At 43.2% G+C, this 17,458-nt stretch overlaps 1 protein-coding gene across 4 annotated transcripts in view; it reads right to left on the minus strand.

Annotated features, from left to right (window-relative positions):
- Positions 1-11,895, minus strand: part of LOC103788982 (uncharacterized) — an 870,763-nt gene extending 858,868 nt beyond the window's left edge. For 3 of the 4 annotated variants that reach the window (XM_078355733.1, XM_078355731.1, XM_078355734.1), the window contains exons 1-3: positions 11,678-11,895; positions 5,939-6,335; positions 3,766-3,883 (exon numbers count right to left, since the gene is read on the minus strand). The gene's annotated coding sequence lies outside the window, so the exon portion shown is untranslated. Of the gene's footprint in view, positions 1-3,468; positions 3,884-5,938; positions 6,336-9,902; positions 10,024-11,677 lie in introns of all 4 variants that reach the window. The other variant, XM_078355732.1, reaches the window with a different exon arrangement.
- Positions 11,896-17,458: the final 5,563 nt, after the last annotated feature.

Here is a 17,458-nt window from a genome sequence, read left to right on the forward strand (position 1 = left end):
AGGCTCTGGGAAATTTGAGGAGGGAAGAAATGTATTCTAAGAGGGGACTGAGGTGATGGCTGCAAAATTCTATGTCTACTTAAATTACTCAATTCTACATTTGCAATTAGTGACTTTTATTACAAGTAACTTGTAATAAATGAAATTCATAGTTTCTACTCCAACTTGTAAGGAGCCAGGAGGTAACCACTTGCCCTCACAACAAGAAAAAAGCTGAACAAATAAAAAATTTTCAATCCTTATTAGAGGGACTAGAGGAGAGGTCACAGGGCAAATTGCCATGCTGAAAACCAGACAGACAGGCAAACACAGGGAACAGAAGCTGCTGAAGCCAGCAACTGGGAGGAGCTCTTCAATGGTACTCACAGATTCCTAGAAGCTGACGGTGGCCTGGCTTGAGCATTCAAAACTCCTTGGGGACCAGATTTAGTGGGGATCTCACACTTTTCTAAGTGTTACCACCAGGAGCCCAGCCAGGTTCTCATAGTAAAGATCAGAAAAATCCCCAGAGAACTGACACTGCCAACTTCAGTACTAATTATAAAGCTATAGTACCAAACTGTGGAAATGGTGAAGAAAGAAAACAGACAAACAGGTCACTAGGAAAGAATACAGAGCTCAGGAATAGACCTACACAGGCACAAAGGCAATTTAACAGGGAAAGGATTGTCTTTTCAACAACTGATGCTAGAATGACTAGACATCCACATGTGAAAAATAAATAAATCTAGGCACAGATTTTACACCTTCCACAAAACAAATCTTACACATGAATGTTAGGAGCAAAACTGTAAGACTCCTAGATGATCAAATATCTGGGTGAAAATCTGGGGACTTTGGGTTTGGTGATGACTTCTCAGATACAATGCCAAAAGCACAATCCAGCAAAGAAATAATTGGTAAGTTGAACTTCATAAAAATTAAAAACTTCTGCTCTGTGAAAGACATTGTTAAGAAAATGAATAAGCAAGTGACAGACTGGGAAAAAAAATTGGCAAAATACAGATCTGATGAAAGACTGGTGTCCAAAATACATGAAGAACTCTTAAAAGCTATAATAGAAAAACAAAGAATCCAATTTAGAAATGGGCAAAAGATCTGGATACTTCACCAGAAAAGACACATGGATGGAAAATAAACATATGAAATAGATGCTCAAATCATGTGTCACCAGGAAATTGCATATTAAGCCAATGAGATGTCACTACACTATAATATACACCTAATAGGAGGCTCAAATCCAAACAAGTGACAATACCACAGGCTGGCAAAGATGCAGAGCAATGGGGACTCTCAGTCACTACTAGTGGAAATGCAAAATGCTAGTCACTTTGGAAAACAGTTTGGCAGGTTCTTTTTTCTTAACAAGAAAAAAAAGCTAAATACAGCCTTGCCATGGAATCCTGAAAACAGCAGTTTTAGATACTTACCAAAGTAATGTGAAAACACATTCACTCAAAAGCTTGCATCCAAGTATTTACGACAGTTTTACTCATACTTGTCAAACACTGGAAGTAACCAAAACATCCTTCACTAAGTGAATGGCTAAACGAACTGTGGTATATCTGTACAAGAGAATGTGATTCAGTGATAAATGCAATGAGCTATCAGGCCATGAGAAGACATGGAGGAACTTTAAATACACAATGCTAGGAAGAAACTAGTCTAAAGACTCTACACACTGTATGATTCCAACACTAGGACATTCCAGGAAAGTCAAAATGGTAGAGACAGTGAAATGATCAGTGACTGCCAAGCGTGGAGGAGGGTGAATTGGCTGAACTCAAGGAGGTTCTCAGCAGTGAAACTCTTCTGTGTGACACTGTACTGGGGATTCAGGACATGGTAACTGTCAAGCCCCATAGAACTGTAAAATTCAAAGAATGAACCCTAATGTAAACTATGGAGTTTAGTTAATTATAATGTATCAATATTGATTAATCAGTTGTAAACATGTATCACACTAACGCACGATACTAATGATAGAGGAAATTGTGTGGTAGGGGACCAGAGAGAATACGGAAATTCCCTGTACTATCGGCTCAATTTATCTGTAAACCTAGAATTATTCTAAAAAATAATGTCCATTACATTTTATGAAAGTTAGGATGCAAAAGCCCCAAATCAAAATTGTGGTGGCATCCTGTTACTGTGTAGGTAATACTGGGCGTTGAGGTGAACCAAGCTGGAGTCAGAACAGTTGGAGACATCAACGCCCGTGCCTTCAACCACTGGCTCTGTGGGTGTCCCTGGAATCCAGAGAGCAGATCAGTTAGCCTGAGACAGACTCAGTGCTCCAGATAGTGCAGGCTTCTGGTAAGGACAGGGAGAAATCACCTTCAGGCAGTGATATGGCTGATATATATGTTATTTTGGATGTGGGTGAATCTTGAAGTCTAAAAAGTATTTAACTTAGAAGACAGATAATCTCTGCTCATTATGTTAAGTATAAATTTAGAATCATTGTTAAACTTACATCTTTATTTCCCTAGCTGGCCAGGACCTCATCAGTAGCTACTGATGTCACTAGTGTCCTCTGATCAGTGTTAAGTGTTTTGACCCAACAGGTAACTGAGATGTTGCTTGTACCTAAGATGCTGACACCTGGCAGAAGTCCAGGGTCACTGGCTCAAAGCAAGTCATCCAGCTGTTGGTAACAACCAGGAGGGGGACCAGGCCATCCACTGAGGTCATCTCCATGCAGCATGAGCCACTTACTCTAATGAAGCCACCGTCACTACACTTCTCATATCTCACTAGTCACTAGACTGAGAGTTCTGTGAAAGCTGAGATCATATTCTACTCATCTCTGCATTCATGATTCCCAGCTTAGGGTCTGGCACTAAGGAAGTTCTCAGCAGTGCTCACTGAAGATAGAATAAAACTGACTACAGACATCCAATCCCATCACTGACATTCCTCTCCAAAATGTCTTACCGGGGATGCTATAATTTCTCCCGAGATGCAGCAAGTGCCCCTCCTACACCTGTAGACCCCTGCTCTACACCAGTCATGCCCCAGGATCTTCTTCTGTGGGACACTGGAGGAAAAATGGGACTGCTCTGAAGAATCCCTCTTATGGTTCCCCTTGTCCTTAGGAGCAATGTCTTCACCTACACTCCCATCCTCTGGGCTGCCATCACACCCCACTTTTGGAGAACTACTCTATTTTCTTGAAATCATGTCTTTGTGTTCTTTCTCTCATGGGCTTCAGTTCCTTGGGAAACTACTCTCTGAACCCCAAGTGCTTAACACAGTGTAGAGAAAATTAAACACCCAGTAAATAGTCACATCACATAGAGACCCTCCTCAACTGAAAGTGCAGAGGAACAGTGTAAGTAGCACTGCCTCATATACTGGCAAGAATCACTTACTCTGGCACCTGACCTACGGCAGAATGGTTTAATGTAAGAACGGACATATCTAACCCTTCCCCAAGCGCAGTTATTCCCTCTAATCCACACTGACCTGAAGAGCATCCACTGCTACGGCATCCCCGAGGTCGAGGCTCCGGGGTCTTGGGCAGAGGCTCATGGTCACATCCTTCCCCTCTTGGAGTGCTGCCCCTCACTATAAACCAGCTCTGATCCCCACTTTGCCTCTCTCTGGCCAGAGTCAGGAGACTCCTGTGAGGTAAGTTTCTCTCATCCCCACTGCTCAGCTTGCGCTCCTCCTTGAGTGGATGAATGTTCACAGGCCCAGTGCCCATTTCCCCTGAGACTTCTGGCCCAGTTTGTCCTTACTCTCCCCTTCTTTGGTTTTCACCTGTTCTAGCGCTGACTTGTCCTTTGCAGGTTATTCTCTTTCCCAAAACCTGCTGCCTTTCTTTCTTCCATCTGTTCCCTCGGTTCTGGGCTTCCAGGATGTGGACTCAGCTCAGGCTCTGCAGGAGACACACAGCGTCAGTCAGGAGTCAGACCCAGAAAGGTGAGTGCAGGTTACAGGTCCAGGCAGTGTTAAAAACCATCTTAGTCCCTCAAGGACTCAGGGAAAAGTGAGCAGGAAGGGACCTCAGAGAGGTACAATAAGCCCCTACTTTACTGATGAGAAAACTGAAGCCCAGAAAGACTAAGACTCTCCCAGGCTCCCTCCCTCACCACCTGGTGGCAGCAGATCCACCACACGAGCCTTGGCCACAGCCGCCCTGTGCAGAGCCATTAGGTAACTCATCCTCTAGAAACTCACTGCTGCCTTTCAGAAAACTCTGGATTAAATACAGAAATTTCACCTTGCAAACAGAGTAAAGGGGCCTTTCCTTGGACAATTCATCATGGTTCTATAGTCCTATTACTTAACCTCAGTCCATTGTCATTCGCTGGCTAATAGATCGGGGCAGGGAGCACATGAGAATTAAATAGTGCTTAACACAACCCTGCTTTCCCAGTCTGGGAGTTCAGATCCTCCATTCTTCCTCAGGGAGTTTCCTCTGCTGTGACTGTTGGAGAGTCCAGGCCCTCATGTGGGTCATTTCTCCAAGAAAATCCCTGTTACTTTCTTCCTCTCCTGGAGACAGAGAGGGCAGAAAATGGCACTGGGTCTCCACAGTCAGGTTTTCTCCTAAGCCAGCCAGGTCAGCTGGGAGCAATCATGACTGAGAGAGGTCAGATCAGTGAAGACAGTCCCAGAGGAGCACGGGCTCACAAGGACAGCCCCTCATGGAGACGAACAGGATCCTGACATGGGCAATATCTGACCAATTCTACTGGGGATGACAGACCAAGGATTAAGCAGAGGATGCTGCCAGGAGGAGAAAAAAGAACCAAAGGAATGGGGAAAAAACAAAATAGATAATAATGGTTTCAAGAAATGCAAAGATCCCAGAGGCAAAGTCCCACAAGGTGGAGGGTCAGTCCCAGGCTGTGGATCCTACTTAAGAACCTCCTGCTGGATTTTGCCCAGCTCCACTTCCAAATGACTTTGGGTCAGTGACTTCCTTCTCCCTTCCATGTTCCTTCCTTTTGAACTAGAATCACTGTAATTGTCAGTCTGTGTCTGTCCCGCCATTCCACATTAGGAGCAGAAAAGCAGTTTGTTCATTCTCACAGGTCAACGAGGTAAGGAAATTATGTCCAGGATCTGTACTTAATGGACATACTCAGAAGCCTCATCCACACCTGGTGTGGATGTTTTAGATGAGATTTTAAACTTTGGATCTGATGTGGTCTATGTGACATTTTTCATGTTGAACTAATGCTTTAATGACATGAAATTTGGAAACTTTAGAGGAGAGGCTGCATGTATTTTGCACATGGGGGAATGTGAGCGTCCAACTGTGGTAGATGGAATTTCTGAAATGGTCCCCAAACATGCCATACCCTTGTCTTTGAAGCCTGTTAAGGTAATGAAACACTATTCCTGTGATTACATTGGTATGTGACAGTTACATGACTTGAAGATGGTTAGGTTACCTGCATGAACTGGATCGACACATCACTCCATAGTGACAGAACTTTCCATGGCTGGTTGGAGAAGATGAAGTCAGAGAAGGGAAGTCAGAGCTTGAGAAGGACTCCATGAGTTGTTATTGGTTGAAAGATGGGAAAGAAAGATGAGGAGGAAAGCAGGTGGCCTCTGAAGTCAGAGTGTCTCCTGGTTGACAGCCAGCATAGAAAAAGGGCCCTCATTACTCCAATAGAAACTCTTTCAATATGTGTAGTGAACTCAGAAAAATAGCCTGAGCTCTAGAGAAAACCCACAGCCAGCCCATTCCCAGATTGCAGCTTCACATGACCCTGATCAGAAAACCCAGTCGCTTCATTCCAGACTTCTGTGGCTTCAAACCACTGGTTTGTGGTCATGTGATCATAGGCAGCAGGAGAAAACTAATACAGGTGCCTGTCTCTACTCGTGAATTTTATTTCAGATACACGGATGCTACCCCTCTAAGAGCAAAAATCAATCAATCAATCAAAGAACTACAATAAAATCTTGCCCTCACCTTTATGTGGCTGTTCCAGGGCTCTTGCCACCTGAAGAACATAATGTGGGGCATTTCAGGCACATGAGGAGTGTGGCTTTACTGTTATCAACCATATTTCTGAAAGGATAAACAGATGCTTCAGGCCTGGTGCGGTGACTCATGCCTGTAATCCAGCACTTTAGGAGACCAAGGCAGGTGGATCACCTGAGGTCACGAGTTAGAGACCAACCTGGACAATATGGTAAAACCTGGTCTCTACTAAAAATACAAAAATTAGCTGGGTGTGGTGGTGGGCACCTGTAAACCCAGCTACTCAGGAGGCTGAGGCAGGAGAATCACTTGAACCCAGGAGGTGAAGGTTGCAGTGAGCTGAGATCGTGCCATTGTACTCCAGCCTGGACAAGAAGCAAAAACTCTGTGAAAAGAAAAAAAAGAATAAAGATGGTTTAATACTTAACTGCACATATTACTATGTGAAAATGTATCATCTCTGTTTTAATGGCAGGTTTTTAAAGATTCCTTTCCTTGTGCTCACCAGACAAGGTTTTGTAGCAAGAACCACTCACCAGCACAGATGCACCAATTCAAGGAGAGCCATAAACAGGACTGCTGTTCTGTTTCCCCAAAAACACCCCGAGAATGGAGCCTCTCCTCCATTTGTCAGAAAAGGAAGACAACAGTCCACTATATACAGTCCCACACACAGGAAAATGTAAATACAATGAAGTCCGTTATCCAAATATTATTAGGAAATGACTACTATAGGATTAGGAAATGACTACAAAGAGGCTCAAGGGAATTTGGGGAAGTGACAAAAATATACTGAAATAGAACTCTGCTGATGGCTGCACAATTTTATAAATCAACCTAAATGATTAAGCTGTACACTGACAATGGGTGACTTTTATTACAAGTAACTCTTTAAATGAACTTCTGGGTTTCCACTCCAACATGGAAAGAGCTAGGGAGTCATCACTTATCCTCACAGCTAGAGAAAAGCTGAACAAACTGAAAGTCAGCTCTTCTAGGCTGGACCAGAGAAGTGAGGTCACAGGGAAAACTGCCACCCGAAAACTGAGAGACAGGCTAACCCACGAAGAGTCACAGCTCACCAGGAAGAGAAGCTACTGGGGACAGCCACTGGGAGGAGCACTTAACTGATATTCACAGATTACCAGCAGCTGAGGGTGGCCTGCCTTGAGCATTAAAAACGCCTTGAAGACCAAACGAAGGGAGAAGCTCACATATTTCCAAGTTTGACTACAACAATCTCAATCAGGTTGTCATGATGAAGTTCAGAAAAAAAAACCCTGGACAGCAGGAGTCGGTGGTGTGCCCGTGTGTAGGCTGAGAGCACACAGCACTGAAGCTCCAGACACCCTCAGGAAGAAGGTAAGGGACAATCTGCTGGTGAGAGTCTGGGTCACCAGGAACCTTCGCCTGGATCTAAACATGCTTTGCCTTCATATTGGCTATGAGATAAAAGAGAGAAATCAAGGTTAACATTGAGATTCGGGGCTTGGGCCACTTGAAGGATGGAACCGCCACTTATTGAGACTGGGAAGACAGAGAAAGGAGCAGATTGAAAGGGGCCGGAAACTAGAGTGAGTTGGTTTTTTTCATATGCAATTAACTGTCCCTACCAGCCTTTTTTTATTTGAAAATTAAAAAATAAACCATCAGCCGAGCATGGTGGCGCACACTTGTAGTCTCAGCTACTCTGGAGGCTGAGGCAGGAGGATTCCTTGAGCCTTGAGTTAGAGGTCACAGTGAGCTATAATGGCACCCCTACACTCCAACCTGGGGGGGTGGGAAAAAGAGTCCTGACTGATTACTTGAGTAGCCAGAGAAAGTGCTTACTTTTCAAAAAGTACTATTTGAGGCAGATCTCAGTGAACAGGAATCCCATTCTTTCTGTTGGGAAATTAAGAGAATGTGGGTGTGGTTAGTTAATTCTTATTGAACTATCTTTGGACTCTCATCTACTGGTGAGATTTTGGGGCTTTTGTTACTAAAGCATAAACTAGGAAAGCTCAACAAGACAGCAGATAGAATATCCATGTATAAATAGACCAGACAGAGCAGGAGATGAGTTCCAAAGATAGTTCAATAAGGTTAACTAACCACACCCACACTCTCTTAATTTCCTAACAGAGAGAATGGATTCCTGTTCACTGAGATCTGCCTCAAATAGTACTTTGTGAAAAGTAAGCACTTTCTCTGGCTACTCAAGCAATCAGTCAGGACTCTTTTTCTTGCCCCCCAGGCTGGAGTGTGGTGGTGCCATCATAGCTACTGTAACCTCTAACTCAAGGCTCAAGGAATCCTCCTGCCTCAGCCTCCAGAGTAGCTGAGACTACAAGTGTACGCCACCATGCTCGGCTGATTTTTTATTTTCAGAGATAGGGTCTTACTGTGCTCCCCAGCCTGGTCAGGACAGTTGACTACATATGACAGAAACCAAACCAACTCTAGATCTACACATAAAAGGGTTTATTTTTGTTGACATTTTCTTTTATGGCAGGTTGACTGTGGCTCTGCTCTATACAAGCTATTTTATTTGTTAGATGGTGAAAGCTGTGATACTCGGAGAATTGAATGTGGTATCAGTATGTTGATTCATTCATTTAACAAATATTTAATCAATATCTGTTTCATACCAGACAAGGTCAAGTATTGAGAATACAGTAAGGAATCAGAGACAAGTTCTCTAATTTCCAAGAGCTTATATTGAAAGTGACATTAAACACATACAAAATAATCATAACAATAATGAATACTATATTTGTAAATAATAGATTTTAGTAAATATTTTTAATTAGAAAAAATTTTAAATTATTAAAACTAAAATAGCCAGGTGTGATGGCTCATGTCAGTAATCCCAACATTTTGGGATGCCAAGATGGGAGGATTATTTGAGCCCAGGATTTTGAAACCAGTCTGGGAACCACAGGAAGACCCTGTGTACAAAAAATAAAAAATTAGCCAGACGTGGTGGTGCATGCCTGTAGCTCCAGCTACTAAGAAGGCTGAGGTGGGAGGCTGCTTGAGCCTGAGAGGTCAAAGCTGCAGTGAGCCGTGATCAGACCACGGCACCACTGCACTCCAGCCTGGGTGGCAGAGCCAGACCCTGTCTCAAGAAAAACAAGCAAACAAATAATTTAACAGATGTAGTCCCGAAACTATTCTGTAGAATACTATTGTCTACATCACATCACATCACATCAGCCCTTTACTTTACGTGGCTTAACACGTTAAGTTAAGCCACGTAAAGTTAGGTGTGATCCATAAAGGTTTCCTAGTAATTAAGTATACCTAAGAACAATTAAGTAGAAAAGTTACTGCCTTCACAGGAAGATTGTAAACATTTTGAAAAGGCAAATAAATATAAGTCAAAACTGCAGCTCTGTGAGGCCCAAATAACGTCTAATTCTAGTCACAATGATCATCTAGCGATCATTCTCAACACCATGTAATTCACTTAATACATTTTGCCTGAACGCCCAACAGATCTGACTTACCAACACCTGTATGTAGCCAAGAAATTGATAATCATTTATAAATTACCACCTATGACTCCATCAGCTCTACCCACTTTTAAAAAAAAATTTTATGTATTTATTATTTAATATATGTTGGAGAGACAGGATCTCACTATGTTGCCCAGGTTGGTCCAGAAACAGACCCACATTAATTTCATAAATCAAATGACCATAGTCATTCAATTTATAAAAAGAAGTGCACACAGTACAGAAGGACAAGGATGGTCTTTTCAATACATGGTGCTGGATCAAGCAGTCACATCCATGTCGTAAAAAGTGAACAGGGCTGGGGGGTGTGGCTCACACCTGTAATCCCAGCACTCTGGGAGGCTGAAGCAGGTAGACTACTTGAGCCGAAGAGTTTGAGACCAACCTGGGAAAATGCTGAATCCCCATCTCTACACAAAATACAGAAGTTAGCCAAAAATGGTGGCACACACCTATAGTCGCAGCTATTCAAAAGGCTGAGGTGGGAGGATTGCTTGAGCCAGGAGGTGAAGGTTGCGGTTAGCTGAGATTATGCCGCTGCACTCCAGCCTGGGCAATAGAGTGAGACCTTATCTAGAAAAAAGATAATGCATGAACTAAAATAAAATTGCTATAAGGTTAACACAGAAAAATATGTTCATTTTCTTAGGTTAGGCACTGACTTCTTAGAGGACACAAAAAGCAGTAACCACATAGGAAAAGATTGATAAAGTATAATTTTTCTAAAATTCAGAAACATGCCGGATGGTGGCTCATGCCCGTAATCCCAACTCTTTGGGAGGCTGAGGCAGGTGTATCACTTGATCCCAGGAATTCCAGACCAGCCTGTGCAACGTGGCAAAACCCCATCTCTACTAAAAATATGAAAAAGAGCTGAGCATAATGATGCTCCCCTGTAGGTCCCAGCTACTTGGGGGCTCAGGCAGGAGGATCACCTGAGCCTTGGGAGGTGGAGGTTGCACTGAGCTGTGATTGTGCCACTGCACTCCAGCCTGGACAACAAAGTGAGATCCTGTCTCAAAAAGAAAAAAAATTAGAGAATCTCCGTTAATGTAAAAACAACATTAAAAGAATGAAAAGGCAAGCTACAGTTTGAAAAAAGAGAAATGCAATAAGTATTTATTCTAGAAAGGACACATATGCAGAATAAAGTGTTACAAATCAACAGAAAAACAAGCACATCAATGAAAACAGGATACAAAGATTGAACAGGCACTTCACAAAAGAGGACATATAACTGACAATAAAAAATACTCAATCTCAAGACGAGGAAAATGGAAAATGAACCACACTGATATATTACTGTAGCTCTACTAGAATGGCAAAATATTTTTTAACTGACGAGCATAAGCAAAGATGTGGGATAACCAGAATATTCCCTGGTAAATGGTACAACGACTTGGGGAAAATGTCCAACATCATCTAATACTAAAGTTTTATCATTCATATGTCTCTAAAATAAAAAATGCCACTCCTGCATATACACCCCAGACCTCAGTCTAGTAATGTTCCATTTCTTGGTCTGTGGTAGTTCACTTAGTAAAATTCATTACCTGTACTTTTTTTTTTTTCTTTTTTTTTTTAGAAAGGCTCTCACTGCCATCCAGGCTGGAGCGCACTGGCATGATCTCGGATCACTGCAATCTCAACCTCCCAGGCTCTGGTCATCCTCCCACCTCGGCCTCCCCAGTAGCTATGACTACAGGCACACACCACCACACACAGCTAATTTTTGTATTTTTAGTAGAGATGGGGTTTTGCCAAGTTGCCCAGGCTGGTCTGGAACTCCTGGGCTCAAGTGATCTGCCCACTTTGGCCTCCCAAAGTGCTGGGATTACAGGTGTGATCTGCTGCACCCGGACCACCTGCACATTTAAAATTGTCTCTCAGGTCCCAAGAGGGAACGGATTTCCGGCCTTAAGATGCGGCGCAGGGTCAATGTTCTCCAGAGGATTTAGGAAGATGTGCCCCGGAAGCTGCTCCGTTCCTCCACCCCCTGGGATACCACAGTACGACCCGCCGCGAGTTCTTCCCCAGCGCCCGAGAGGAGGGCGGCGGGCTGCAGCGGCAGGCGAGGAATGGAGCCTGGAAACAGGCCCTGGCGGGTCCGGCGCACCCGCCAGCTCGCGCAGCAAAACTTGGGGCAGCCCGAGAGCCGCGCCGCGCCCCAGCTGTTCGCCGGCGGTCCGGGACTCACCGCCCGCCCGGCCTGACTCCGCGCACTCACCTCGGAAACGCTGGGCGGACTTCGCAGGAAACCTTAACTTCCAGCGAAACGGCAGCCGCGCCCCGCGCCTGCGCCCGGCTCCCGGCCCCGCTGGTCCACCGTCCGGCGTTTCCAAAAGCATCGGGCTCATTCAAGTTTGGGCCACCTCGGGACCCTTACCTCCTTCTCCCGGCACCGCCGCTGTCTCGACCGCCACCCAGCCCCTCCCACTGCAGCCCGCCTGCTTTTCCGGGTCGCCCCGCCGACAGCCCCAGGCACAGGCGCTGCGGGGCCTTAAAGGGACCCGCCCCCTCAACCGCAAAACCCGGTTACGGGCTGCGAGGAGGGTGGACGGAGTGCAGCGGGACCGGGAAATCCCTCTCTCCCCTCCGCCTCACTTTCAAAGCACCCGCCCTGGATCCTGCAACTCGCTGATTTTCCCCCACCACATGAACCGCCCCTGCCAGGCTAAAGAGGCGGGAGACACAACCTCTGGCGGGCTGAGCGATCCCGATCCCGCTATTAGGGCTGCAGGCCTCAGGCTGCCGCACCGCCCTGAGTCTGACTTCCAGGCCCGGGCACGAGGTGCAGACGCGCAGGCTTCAGAAGGCAGCCCCCAGATCCCCGGAGAGGTGGCCATATAACAGATTTTGCAGATGGACTTTCACTGAAATAAGCCTTTCAGAAAGAGAAAAACTTTTTTTTAACAAGATTAGGAAATATCAAGAAATAGGAAGTAAAGCCATGCTGTCCACCCAGCTAAAAACTTTAAAAACTTTGCGTTTTAACTAATGCAAATGTTTGCATAACTTTAAGTTATGAACAATTGTATGCCAAATTGGATAACCTAGATAAAATGGATAGATTTCTAGAAACAAATCTAAACCTATAGCCTATAACTAGCAAAGAGATTGAAGCGGTAATTCAAAATCTGCCAGCAGAATAAAGTGCAGGACCAGACAGCTTCGCTCATGAATTCTACCAAATATTTGAAGAGAAATCAACACTAATCTTACTTAACACTTCCAAAAAATTAAAAAGAGGATACTTCCAAAAGAAAAGAGGACACATGAATTCATTCTCTGAGGCCAGCACTATCCTGATGCCAAAGCCGGAAAACTATTTATCAATATCTCCGATGATATTGAGGGATGATAGAAATCCTCAGCAGCACATTAAAAGGACTATACACTATGACTAACTAAATTACTTCTCAAATAACCAAAACAATCTTGAAGAAGAAAAATGAAGTTAGAGTCACACACTTGTGACTTTGAAACTTACTACAAACAGATATGGTAGGGCATAACGTAGTCTCAGCCACTCAGGAGGCAGAAGATAGAAGATACCTTGAGCCCAGGAGTTCTCGACAAGCCTGGGAAACATAGTGAGACCCCATCTCTAAAAATAACAGAAATAAATTAATACAATTTATTACAACAAAGCAACCATAATGAAAATAGTGTGTTATTGGCATAAAGATACACACGTAGGTCAATGACATAGAATAGAAGAGTGGAAGAGAATCTTAAAATAAATAAACTCTCTTGTATATGGTCAAATGACTCTTTTTTCCATCCAGAAAGAAGATCTTGCTATGTTGCCCAGGCAGGACTCAAACTCCTGGACTCAAGCTATCCTCCTGTCTCAGCCTTATAAGTAGCTGGAACTAACTCTCATGCCTACCTAATCAAAATGATTCTTGACAAGGGTGCCAATACCATTCAATGAAGAAAGGACAATCTCTTCAATAGGTGAAGTTGGGAAATTTAGATATGCCCATGCAAAAGCATGAAGCTGGACCCTCAGCTTACACCTACACAAAAATTAACTCAATAAGGATCAAAGACATAAACATAGAGCTGCAGCTACAGGCCAGGCCCGGTGGCTCATGCCTGCAATCCCAGCACTTGGGGAGGCTGAGTCAGGTGGATAATGAGGGCAAGAGATTGAGACCATCCTGGCCAACATGGTGAAACTCTGTCCCTACTAAAAATACAAAAATTAGCTGGGTGTGGTGGCGCATGCCTGCAGTTCTAACTATTTGGGAGGCTGAAGCAAGAGAATCACTTGAACCTGGGAGGTGGAGGTTGCAGTGAGGCGAGATTGCACCACTGTACTACAGCCTGGGCAACAGAGTGAGACTCCATATCAAAAAAAAAAGAGTTCTAGAAGGAAACATAGGAAGAAATCTTCACAACATTGGATTTGATAATGATTTCTTGGATACTGAAAGCACAGCCAACAAATGTAAAAATACTGCATAAAACTTAAAAAGTTCTGTGCATCAGTGAACAAAATCAATACCATGAAAAGGAAATCTTCATTATGGGAGCAAATATTAGTAAATCATATATCTGGTAATGGGTTGCTAGATCCATTACATGTTATTCATAGTTAGATTAAATTATTTAAAGTAAAACCCACAATGAGATACCACCTCAAACCCAAGAAAACAGCTATTATAAAGAATAAAGCAAAACAAAACAGAAAATAAATGTTGATGAGGTTATGGAGGAATTAGGACCCTCGTGAACGGTTGGTGAGCATGCAAAATGGTATAATTACCATTAAAAGTAGCATGCTTGTTTCTCAAAAAGTTAACAGAATTAACATACGATCCAGCAATTCCACTTCTGGGTATATACAATGCAAAGGACTGAAAGTAGAGTCTTGCCAGGGGACTTGCACACCCATGTTCACAGTATTATTATTCACAAGCTGAAAGGTGGAAGCAATCCAAGAGTCCGCTGCTCAATGATTATAGAAAGGAAAGGAGGCACATACACACAGTGAAATATTAAATGGGCTTAAAAAGGGAAGAAATTTATATACATCCTGCAATATGAATGAATCCTAAAGATATGCTAAATTAAATAAGCTGGTCACAAAAAGGCAAACACCGTATGATTCCACTTATATGAGACACAAGGAGTACTCCGTTTCATAGAAACAAAGTAAAATGGCGGTCCCCAGGGGCTAGGCAGAGGGAGTAAGGGAGAACTTTTGTTTAGCGGGTGTAGAGTTTCAGTGTTGCAAGAAGACAGAAATTCTAGAGATTGGTTACACAATGATGTGACGTTATTTAATATTACTGAACTGTACACTAAAAAATGACTAAGGCAGTACATTTTGGGTTATATATTTTACCACATTTTTTTCAAGTGTTCACTGACTGCAAGAATTTTGGAGTGCTCAGCGCAGCTGCAGTAAAGGATATCAATATATTAAAAATTATGACAATAATAGCAATAAAAATACTTTTAAAGATGCTAGTTAAATGGAATAGAATATTCCTGTAGACTTTAATAGTATTTTTCGTCACTGTAATTGTGGAAAGGTTTTGTAGATATGGAAAGAACAAAACAAAGATTACTAACAACGTGTTACTGGATATAGAACACACAGAAAAATTATTCCATTTGAAGTATATCTGGTTAGATCTCAGCAGTATTAACTCACATCCCATAAGACGGTGACATTTTCACTACATAAAAGATAAAATCTTTGACAAATAGGACATTTCAGAAAGTCGAAGCTTTGTTGGACAAGATATCTTATTAAATTAATAGCTAAGTCATGATCTCTCCAGCTAAGATTCAAGTTCCAGTCTTCCGAATACAACTGTTGCTGACTCATCACCTACATCCCAGTCAGGTCAGCTGAGGGCTTGGGTGTTGCCCTGCATAAAGACAGAGGCATGGACTAGATGGCATCCCAGCCCCATCATCCTACATACCAGGAGCTGAACTTCTGAGTAGACCTACCATTGTGACAACCTGGTAACCAATGTCCAGACCACTCCCCCATTACTAAGCCCTTTGGAACAATCTGAGCAGGAGAACAAATGTCATACACAGGAGAGAAGGTGGCAGATCTCTCAGGGTGATGTGGCCCACACACCTCACTGAGCCTGTCTCAGAGTGTGTCTCCTATGAGGGTGGCCTGAGTCATAAGGAATAGCTATTTATAGACTGTAAATCAATGCTAGTACCAATAAGAGGATTTAAAAGTCATTAAACAGCCATTGCGCATATAGCTTTTTGTTGAAAAATAGAGGTAAAGTATCATAAAACATCCAAGGCAGACCATCAGATAATTTACTATTATCTCATTAGAGTGATATGCCACATGAAGGAATAAAAAACAAGTGGAATTGAGCCACAGTGTCCTGGAAGGGACATGTGGCCATGACGTGCATTGCGGCGAGAAGCATAATCAAAATACAGAATATAATCCGGTTCAGCTTCAGAACATTTCTGAGAGTAGATGGCAAAGGCTTGAACTAAAGGGAGACGTAAAGTCTTACTTCACTGCAGGAATTTGGACATTTACCCTTATACATTGTCCAATCATGAGCAAGACTTAACTAATAATTTAGTATTAATTCTGCACAGGGATGGGAGAGTGTTTTCTTGGATGTCATAGAGGAACAGAAGCAGAGACACACTACGAGTGTTTGGAGCGACTATGTTGTCAGCGGAGTCTGGGCAGCTGTTATATTGACGCTCTGAGAAAGGGGCACACACACACCTCTCTCCAAATATGTAGGCTCTGCACATGTGTTTATAAATACCCATTGATCTCCACCATGTTTTGGTTAGGGTCACTATGTCCATAGTGACCTAGATATCATTCCCAAGCTCTGGGCATATCCAGAGTCTGTCAGGGGCTAGGAAGAAGAGGACTTGTCCCTCATGTGATTTAATCTGGCTTTTCTTGGTCATCATCTGAAGAAATCGTTTAATTTCTGGATTACTTTGCAGTCACGGCTGTCTCAGTGACCACTGTGTTCTAGAATGAATAGCATCATGTTTCATTAATATCCTAAAAATGTATAAATTCAAAACACTCCATTCATATAAATCCTGAGGCCATGTAGAAAGCTAGTGACCCCAGGGGAGAGACAGGACGGGGGCTTCCAAAGTAGCAACATAAACACATTCAAATTAAATATTAAGGACTCCCGTTCTTAAAAAGCACCTGTCCCCCTGTGATCTAGGACAGGGTCCCACCAGCCATTTGACCCCACATGGAAGAGTAGACTTATAGTGTCTGACAGCCATGTCTCTTTTCTTCCTCTTTCTCCAGTGCCTCCAATGTGACCCCAGAAAAGTCCTAATTCTCACACTAATACAAAGAGCAGAGCTGCTGCTTCTCGTTTCTCTAATGAGCTGCTTCTGTTCACATCTCAGTGCTGACACATCAAGGTCCCCACCAGAAGAAAAGGGTTATTTTTATTTATTTATTTATTTATTTTTGAGACAGAGTTTCACTCGTTACCCAGGCTGGAGTGCGATGGCACGATCTCAGCTCACCGCAACCTCCGCCTCCTGGGTTCAAGCAATTCTCCTGCCTCAGCCTCCTGAGTAGTTGGGACTAGAGGCGTGAGCCACCATGCTCAGCTAGTATTTGTTATTTTAGTAGAGACGGGGTTTCACCATGTTAACCAGTATGGTCTCAATCTCTTGACGTTGTGATCTACCCGCCTCGGACTCCCAAAGTGCTGGTATTATAGAAAAGGGTTATTTAAAAGCAAGCAGATCACCAAACAACCAGACTCAGTCTCATCAGAAAAAGAGCTATGCTTTGTTTGTTAAACAAACATCAGTATCTTCACTCTGTATTCAGCAAAGTATGAATGTTTCACTTCTTCAGAGCCTACAAGGTTCAGTCTCTCTGTCAGGCATGCTTTCTCTTTTTTGGGTTACTTTATTGATTTTCACAACCAACTAATTCTTCTGTAACTAATTCTTTTTTTATCTTCCAGCTTTTTGGTTTAAAAAACAGAAAATGACACAG

The sequence above is a fragment of the Callithrix jacchus genome, chromosome 18, assembly GCF_049354715.1.
Source record: "Callithrix jacchus isolate 240 chromosome 18, calJac240_pri, whole genome shotgun sequence".
Classification (NCBI taxonomy): Eukaryota; Metazoa; Chordata; class Mammalia; order Primates; family Cebidae; genus Callithrix; species Callithrix jacchus.